The 8,970-nt window shown below is 40.0% G+C and overlaps 1 protein-coding gene across 1 annotated transcript in view; it reads left to right on the top strand.

Annotated features, from left to right (window-relative positions):
• Positions 1–8,970, top strand: part of LIN9 (lin-9 DREAM MuvB core complex component) — a 137,047-nt gene that overhangs the window by 68,657 nt on the left and 59,420 nt on the right. The window lies entirely within an intron of this gene.

The following is an 8,970-nucleotide window of genomic DNA, read 5'->3' as shown; positions in this document are numbered from 1 at the left end:
ATAGCGATGCTGTTTGGAGTCTTTGGCAGGTCCCTATTGGTGAATTGCAATGCAGAGCCTTGGGGTTTTGGAGAGCAAAGCCCTGCCATCCTCTGCAGATAACTACTCTCCTTTTGAGAAACAGCTTTTGGCTTGTTACTGGGCTTTAGTAGACACTGAACACCTAACCATGGGCCATCAAGTCACCATGAGTCCTGAGCTGCCCATCATGAACTGGGTGTTGTCTGACCCACACTGTCATAAAGTTGGATCTGCACAGCAGCACTCCATTATTAAATGGAAGTGGTATATCAGAGATGGGGCTCGACCAGGACCTGAAGACACAATTAAGTTGCATGAGGAAGGGGCCCAAATGCCTGTGGTCTCCACTCCAGTCATAATACTTCCCTCTCCCAGTCTGGACCTGTCACCTTATAGGGAGTTCCTTATGATCAGTTGAGTGAGGAAGAGAAAACTTGTGCCTGGTTTACAGATGGTTCTGAGTGATATGCAGCCACCACTTGAAAGTGGACAGCAGCAGCACTGTAGCCCCTTTCTGGGACTTCCTTGAAGGACAGTGGTAAAGGGAAATCCTCCCAATGGGCAGAACTTTGAGCTGTACATATGGCTGTTCACTTTTTATGGAACAAGAAATGAACAGATGTATGCTTGTATATGGATTGAAGGGCTGTGGCTAATGGCTTGGCCAGATGGTCTGGGACTTAGAAAGAGCATGATTAGAAAATTGGTGAGAAGGATGTATGGGGAAGAGGTATGTGGATAGATCTCTCTGACTAGGCCAAGGGAGTTAAGATATTTATGTCTCATGTGAATGCCCACCAAAAGGTAACCTTGGTATAGGAGGACTTCACAATCAGATGGATAGGATGACAGGTTCAGTGGAAACCAGCCATCCTTTTCCCCGAGCTACTCCTGTCATTGCTCAATGGGCTCACGAACAACGTGGCCATGGTGGCAGGGATGGAGGTTATGCGTGGGCTCAGCAATATGGACTCCCACTTACCAAGGCTAATTTGGCTACCACCACTGCTGAGTGCCCAGTCTACCAGCAACAGACACCAACACTGAGTCCGCGATATGGAACCATTCCACAGGGTGATCAGCCAGCAACATGGTGGCAGGTTGATTACATTGGACCACTTCCATCAGGGAAAGCACAGCATTTTGTTCTCACTGGAATAGATACTTACTCTGGGTATAGATTTGCCTTCCCTGCACGCAATGCTTCTGCCAAAACTACCATCCATGGACTTACAGAATGCCTTATCCACTGTCATGGTATCCCACACAGCATTGCTTTGGATCAAGGGACTCACTTCACAGCAAATGAAGTGTAGCAATGGCCTATGCTCGTGGAATTCACTGGCCTTCCTATGTTTCCCATCATCCTGAAGCAGCTGGCTTGATAGAACGATGGAATGGCCTCCTGAAACATAATTATGGCACCAGCTAGGTGGCAATACCTTGAAGGGTTGGGGCAGTGTTCTCCAGGAGGCTGTATATGCTCTAAACCAGCATCCAATGTATGGTGCTGTTTCTCCAGTAGCCATGATTCACAGGTCCAGGAACCAAGGGGTGGAAACAGGAGTGATACCACTCACTATTACCCCTAGTGACCCACTCAAAAAATTTTTGCTCCCTGTCCCTGCTACCCTATACTCTGCAGGTCTGGAGATCTTAATCCCAAAGGGAGGAGCACTCCCACCTGGAGACACAATACTGATTATATTGAACTGGAAGTTAAGAATGCCACCTGGCCATATTGGCCTCTGGATCAACAGACAAAGAAGGGTGTTATTGTACTATCTAGTGTGATAGATCCTGATTACCAAGGGGAAATTGGATTGACATTATGTAATGGAGGTAAAGAAGAATATGTCTGGAATACAGGAGATTCTTAGTATGTCTCTTAGTACTACCATGCCCTATGATTAAAATTAATAGAAAATTACAGCAACTCAAATCTGACATGACTACTAATGTACCAGACCCTTCAGGAATGAAGGTTTGGGTCACCCCACCAGGCAACGAACCACGACCAGCTAAGGTGTTTGCTGAGGGCAAGAGAAATACAGAATGGGTGGTGGAAGAATGTAGTTCTGAATATCAGCTACGACCACGTGACCAGTTGCACAAATGATGACTGTGATTGTTGTATTTCTTCATTGTATTTGTGCATCAAATATTTTGTTTCCTTCTGTTATCAACTGTGAAATGTAAGTAAGAATGTGTTTCGTCTATAAGCATGTTAATGTATCATGTTACGCACAAATATGACTTTATAATTGCCCTTATTTAGAGATTATATGTGGTTAAGAAGATATGTACAACTGCCAAGTTGACAAGGGGTGGACTGTGATACTTGGAGCTGTGTGTCAACTTGGCTGGACCACAATTCTGTGTGGTTTAAGCAATTGTGATGTGGGTTATTCTCATGATGGGATCGGATGTATATGTTTTGAGCAGCCAGTTTGTTGAAAGGAAATTTTCCTAGGGGTGTGGCCTGATTCTAATTTATTTATGGATATCCTGGGAAAAGAGACACTCTTCTGTGGATCAGGATCCTGTTGTGCTGCCTACAACTGTCTGTGAGTGAACAATCCACCCTTTGGCTTGGATTCGTCATTTACTGGAGTCAACAGCTGGTATACTGCCTGGTAACTTTGAGTTCATCAGCCCCTGCAGCTGCATGAGTCGGGAAAAGCCTCCAGCTTGTTGTTTGATCCAAGAACTTGGGCCTTGCCAGCTTGTATAAGTGTGTGAGCCATTTTTCCTAAGATAAATTTCTCTTTCTCTGTATGTATATATAAGCTTTACTGATTTTGCTTCTCTAGAGAACCCAGCCTAACATAACTGATCTTAGCCAAGGCTCTGACTGATAATTATTAAAGTAATTATTAAAGCTATCCCTTTTTATTTATAATGAAATTACTCTATAGAATTGGGTCTTTTGGATACCATTATCCTAATTTTACACAAATAACACTCATGTTAACCATTCCCCAAAAAACTGCACAGCCCCCTTGCACACCAGTTTCCTATGTGTGTACATTATATGGGTGTCCACATTACTTACAGAACTCTGGTAGCATAGTGCCTAGGGCATTTGACTGCTAACCAGAAGGCTGGCAGTTCACCAGCCACTCCTTGGAAGGAAAGTTGGGCAATCTACTTGCATTGTGATACCGCCTCGGAAACCCAAGGAGGGGTCGCTATGTCGGGTCCAACTCCACAGCACACAACAATAACAACAACAACACATTTACATGGGCACATTATATGTGCAAAAACACAGGTATGTTCATAAAATTCTAAGCAAATCACAATCTGAAACATCTGTTGTATTTGAACTGCATCTTTTTCTTGCATTTGACCATACGAAACATTCAAAGATGTATGCTGGTGACCACGTCACCCATACGGACATACTTTTGAGAGTGAAAGGTGGAGCTCTGGTAGCACAGTGCCTAAGGCACTTGACTGCTAACCAGAATGCTGGCAGTTCAAACCCACCAGTCACTCCTCCAAAGGAAGGTTGGGAGTCTACTTCCGTAGTGATACTGCCTCAGAAACCCAAGGAGGGGTTGTTATGAGTCAGATCCGACTCAACAGCACATAACAACAACAACATTCATAAATGAATCCATAAAACAGTTGTCCATGGACAGACACTGACAGTCCTGGGCTAACTAGGATGTGTGCTTATCCTGCTTAAAGGATATATTTGGATTGTTTGTCTTATACAAAATAGTATCAGAGCCTTAGACTAATGCTGTTAACCAGAATAAAATATATTTTCTTTCTTGAACCTGGCATCCTGATCTGTTGCTAGCTGGTGTTGAGTCACCTCCTGTTTCATGGTGACCCCATGCACAAGTGGAGTGAAACATTGCCTGGTCTTGTGCCATTCTCATGATCAATTGCAGGTCAGACTATTGTGATCTCTGGGGTTTTCTTTGGCTGATAATTGGAAGTAAGCTGCCAGGCCTTTCTTCCTAGTCCATCTTAGTCTGGTAGCTTTGCTGAAACCTATTCAGCATTATACCAGCACGCAAACCTCCACTGACACATAGGTGGTGGCTGCACATGGTGCATTGGGTGAGAATTGAACCCAGGTCTCCTGCATGGAGGACAGGAAATCTACCATTGAATCACCACTTTTTTTCTGAGTACTCATGTATACTAATTTAGGTTGCTTTTGTTTTTGTTTTGTTAATTTTCCTTTGTCATCACAGGTAATCCAGTGCAGAAATGATTGTGAAGGAGAAGGCTACATTGGAGATAAAGGGCTCAGGACACACACTGAAATATTTATTTCCTTGCCTTGTGCATTTTTTTTATCTTTTTTTTTTCTTCCTTTGCTACCTTTTTTTGTGTTAAATATCTTTTAGTATATATTTTGTCTGTTGATATTTTTAGGTACATGTTTTAGATTTTTCTTTTTAAGAGATTGCTCTAGGAATTACAGTATGTGTTTTTAATGTATCATAACCTATCTGAAGTTAGTACTGACTGACTTCTAGTAAAATTTAGAAACTTTGCTCCAGTATAGCTCCATTTCCTTCCAGTTCCATTTTTGTAGTTTTTATACTTGTGATCAACCAAACAATACAGTTATTGCGGTAAATAATCTTAGGCCTTTCAAGAAAACGAATAGAAAAAATATGTACTTATATGTGTGTGTCCATTTGTATGTAGCTCCTTGTTTATTTTTAAATTGTGTTTTAGGTAAAAGTTTACAGAGCAGATTCATTTTCCACTCAAGAGTTCATACACATTTTGTTTCATGACATTGCTTGCAAGCCCCACAATGTAATAGCTTTCTTCCCACTTCCTCCCTGTGATTATATTTTTCCTGTGTCCTTTCCTATGTAGTCCTGCCCTCTGAGCTGTCTCCCTGGTGTAACTGCTGCCCTTCTGATCTCCCATGGTTGACTTTTACCTGATGTAATTGTTCCCTATGTGGCCTATCCTTTGGCTGGAAGGATACACAAGAGTGAGTCATTTCCAGGCCTGAAGGGTGATGAGGTGCCATACTCTTCTGGGTTTTCACCAGTCCCTATCAGACTAGTAAGCCTGGTCTTTTTTTATGACTTTGAGTTGTTATCCACATTTCTCTCCCACTTTATCCAGGATCTCCTATTTTGATCCCTTTCCAAGTGGTAGCAAGGCACCATGTAGTTTTTCTGATCTCAGGGTCATGTAGTCTGAGGTTCCCGTGGTCCACTAGTTCCTTGGACTAATTGTTTCCATGGGGCTTTGATTTTCTTCACTCTTTGCTCTGGACAAAGAGAAACCAATTGCTTTGCAAGCTTTCAAGACCCTAATTGCTACTCATCAAAGTGGGATGTAGAACATTGTTTTTGTATAGAATGTTATGCCTATTGAGTTTGATGTCCCCCACGACAATGGTCCTGAGCATGCAGGCCCAGTGACTCACTCCCTCAAGGTGTTTGGCTGTGGCTAACAAATTAGCGTAACTTTGCCGCATCCTACCAAAAAACCCAAACTCATTGCCATCGAGTCATTTCTGACTCATGGTGACCTGCTTTGGCTTTCTGAGGTGGTAAATCGTTATGGAAGTAGATTGTCCTGCATGCCTTCTGTGGAGTGGCTAGTGGGTTTGAACTTACAACCTTCTGGTTAACAGTCCAGATGCCTTAGGCACTACGCCACCAGAGCTTTATTATATATATGGACATACTTAAAGCACATACAGATACGTATGTAGAAATACCATCTGCCAGTCTTATAAATGGTCATGGGTATATTTCCTTTTGGCTAACTAGTCCTGATCATTTTGCCTGTCTACCTATATTTCTACCTGTAGATTAATGTTTGTTATTACTGATAATGCAGTATCGTGTATATAAAAGTATTTACCTTTGTTCTTTGTACCTCTTGTGCCCCTCTCCTTCTCTTCCTTTTCCTTAGTATTGTTGTGCTGGTCACTCACTTTTGATACATTACCTCTCCCTTCACCCAAATCAATATTTGTCTCTTACCTGAGGAATTTTCTTTCCCTATCCCTGGTAACCAACAAAGAAAGTTTCCTTCCATGTATAAACCTTTCCTTGACTTTTTACAATAGTGTACGCATAACTATTTATCTTTCTGTGATTGACATTCAGCATAATGTCTTCCAAGTTCATCCATGTTATGACATGTTTGACATATTCTTCATTATTTTTTAGAGCTGTGTAGTATTCCATTGTTTACATGGCTTTTTATATCTACCCACTTATGTACCATTTCTGGCGCTCTTCTCTCTTGCCTATAATGTCATTTCCTTTTATCCTGAAGTACTTTTTTTTATTGTTGTTTTGTTTTTCTTTAATATTTCTTGTTTACTAGTTTGCCAGTAAAAAAAAAAAAAAAATCTCTCAGTCTTTGTTCACCTGTGAATGTCTTTGTTTCTCCTTTAGTTTGGAAGGATAGTTTTCATGGGATAAGAATTCTTGCTAAATAGTTTTTTCCTTTCAACACATTGACTGCACTCTACTGCCTTCTGACTTTGCTTGTTTCTGATGAGAAGTTACCCATGAATTGCATTGTTGTTTCTTATATGTGCCAGGTCATTTTTGTCTTGTTGCTTTCAATATTCTTTACCCTTGGATTTCAAAAGTTTATTATGTGTTTAGGTGTACTACTCTGTATTTATCCTACTTAATGTTCATTAAGCCTTTTGGTTTTGTAGATTAATTTTTTCATTAAATTTGGGAGGTTTTTGATCGTTAGTTCTTAAAATATTTTTCCTTCTATTTTCTCTTTCCTTCCTTCTGGTACTCTCATTATAAGTATATTGATACACTTGACATCTTACAGTTTTCTGAGGCTCTGTTCATTTTATTCAGTCATTTTTCTCTCGGCTCTTTGGATTGGATACTTTCTCTTGATCTGTGTTCAGTAGATCAGAGTACAGATTTGCTACAATATATTAAGTTTTCCTGTATCCTTATTTTGCAGCCTCAAATCTGCTGTTGAGCTCCTCTAGTGAGTTTTTCATATGTTCTTTAACTTTAGAGTTTCCATTTGTTTCTTTTGTATATTTTCATTTCTATTGAGATTCCTTATTGAGTCATTATCATCATATTTTCCTACTTCTTTGAACATGTTTATATCTACTTTTGAAGTCTTTGCTAAATCTAATATCCCTGTCTATTTCTATTTACTATACTTTTTTTCTACTTCTTTATATGTCTTATAATTTTTGTATTCAATATTCTTTTTTTTTTTTAATTAGGATTTGGGTGAAGATTTACAGAGTAAATTCACTTTTCATACAGCAGTTCACATATACTTTGTCTCATGTCATTGACCAAAATTTACAATGCAGCAGCTCCCCTCCCACTTCCTCCCCATAGTTACCTCCTCCCAGTGTCCATCCCTTCATACTCTTCTGCACCCTGAGCTATCTCCCTGTGCATAAGCAGCCCTTCCTTCTCCCATGATTGTTCTCTCCAGGGCGTGTGTCTACTTGAGGTAAATGTTTAACTCACATGCCTGTACTTTGTTTGGCTGGAAACCACAGTTGTGGGTTCAATTCCAGACCTCAAGGGCAGCTAGGGCCATAGTCTCAGTGGTTACACCAGGCTCCATTGGACCAGCAAACCTGGTCCCCACCTCCTTCTTATATGTCTTACAATTTTTGTTTAAAATACATTTTATATAAAGTAACAGCTCTTTTTTTTTTTTTTTTTTTTGACAGTTATTGGGTTTGTTTTAGTAACTTGCTAGTAAAACAACTAATGTATCTGCTCAGTTTTGGAGTTTTTTTTTAAGCTTGGCTTCCTAGGGGTCACTCCTGTGTCTGCATAACTTAGTGGTCAGCAAATGATTTGAGAAGAGGTTGTGCCCACATATCTCAAACCTAAAAGACCTCCAGTTGATCTGTGTTTGGGTTGGTGGACACATTCAAAGTTGTTGTAAATTTTCAAATCATCTTTAGCTTTTAATTTTGCCAGATGTTTTTGGCTAATTTCCCAGGTAGCTAAGAATGTATGGAGAGCTTATTTTAGCCCTTTATGGCTCTCTCATTCTAGGATCTCCCTGTTAAGTTTCTCGCTAGTATACTGTGCATCCTAGCCCAGACCACCACCTTGAGCTTACACCAAACCAAAAAAGCCCACCATCATCAAGTCAATTCCGATTCATAGTGACCCTATAAGAACTGGCCCACAAGGTTTCCAAGGCTGTAAATCATTATGGAAGTAGACTGCTTCATCTTTCTCCCATGGAGCAGCTGGTGGGTTTGAACTGCTGACGTTCTGGTTAGCAGCCCAACATTTAACCACAGCAGCACCAGGAACTCCTTAGAGCTTATGGAATTGTGGATTTTTCCTCTTCATTTCTAAATCAAGTTCACCACTTTTAACTGGTAAAGCCACAAGCTTTTACCCATTGACCTACATTGACTCTGCCTCCTCTGACAGAATAACCAGCTCTATTCTATTAAAACTACCACCAACCAAGTTGTTGGTAGGGTGGAGGTAGGAATAGCCTCATACAAAAGGACCACTGATTCCCCCTGGTTTTCAACAGTGAACATTTCTGAATTTGTTGTCTGCACATGGTCAGTTTCCAGTACCTTGAAATGGTTGATTTGAACCCATTTATACTTCTCTTTTGCAGAGATGAATCAGCAACTTCTTCACATTGACATAATCGGAAGTGCCTTTCTCTCTTTATGTTTGTTTGTTCAATTTTATTTATCATTCAGATCTTCTATATCCCTATTTCTTTTTCCCTTAGTCTCCTGCTAGAATTTTGATTTTATAAATAGATCCTTTTACTTTAATTTTCTTCACATTGAATATTTTTGTTTTTTATTAAAATATTATTTATTTTACTTTTTTGTCAAAATAAAATATGCCCATTTGCCTAATTTAGTGTCTTAAATTCTACTGTTTCTATATGTTTCACTCAAAATTCTATTACATTTTTCAGTCATGCTGAATATTTGCATTTTTC

Source organism: Orycteropus afer, unplaced genomic scaffold (assembly GCF_000298275.1).
Source record: "Orycteropus afer afer isolate SDZICR_OR568_19922 unplaced genomic scaffold, OryAfe1.0 scaffold00039, whole genome shotgun sequence".
Classification (NCBI taxonomy): domain Eukaryota; kingdom Metazoa; phylum Chordata; class Mammalia; order Tubulidentata; family Orycteropodidae; genus Orycteropus; species Orycteropus afer.
The sequence above is the reverse complement of the archived record's forward strand: the minus strand, read 5'-3'. Positions and strand labels throughout refer to the sequence as shown.